Consider the following 838-nt stretch of genomic DNA (forward strand, 5'->3'; position numbering starts at 1 on the left):
TGCTTTGTCTGGTTTCCTGATGTAGCTTGGTTTGATGCAACGATCCACCTTAAAACTGGAGATCAGCTGGAGGTCCTCCAGCCAGTCGAGCCACTTCCTACAAAGAGAATGGGGAATAACTTCATCCCACTTCAAGTTTTGTCGACAAAGTTCTTGTAGCAGCAGTTTAGCTGGCATACTGAAGGGAGCTACAGTAATTCTGACATTTGAATTGAGAAAAATTCCTGGATGGGAAGCGAAACGTCTTCAAACTTGAAAACAAAGTCCAGTGGATTGTTTTTAACTTAAATATATAAGTTTAGGAATTAACACAATTCAAATGGATAAAGAAATAAAGAATAAATAGCTCCAACAATAATTGTTAAACTATGTGTTTTTGCTCTACATGGATTGTTGCACCCCTTATTGTCCTATTGTTCATGTCACGCATCCATACATTTTGTCAGGAGAGGGATAGTAGAGATGCAAGAAAAAGTGGAGGAAACCAACATAGAAGCTGCTGGTGAAGGATCTCAGTCATCAAGGTCATAGTCATTCCAAAAAAGTTAAAAACAATCCACTGGACTTTGTTTTCAAGTTTGAAGACGTTTCGCTTCCCATCCAGGAATTTTTCTCAATTCAAATGTCAGAATTAGCATTAAGTTCGAGGTTTTATACAGTAGCCCAACCAAGCCTTGTTTTTGTTTTGAAAACATGCAAACTGGAACAGAAGAAGGGGTCCACCCATTTGGAACGCGGGTGGTTTGGCTTCCTTTGTTAGACTGCAATACCCCATATCCATCGAAGTGTCTGAAAGGTCGGTCTTTAAAGGGGCTTGTTTGATTCTATTCAGCTAATC

Source organism: Cyprinodon variegatus, unplaced genomic scaffold, assembly GCF_000732505.1.
Source record: "Cyprinodon variegatus isolate N-32 unplaced genomic scaffold, C_variegatus-1.0 Scaffold202, whole genome shotgun sequence".
In the NCBI taxonomy this organism is placed as follows: Eukaryota; Metazoa; Chordata; class Actinopteri; order Cyprinodontiformes; family Cyprinodontidae; genus Cyprinodon; species Cyprinodon variegatus.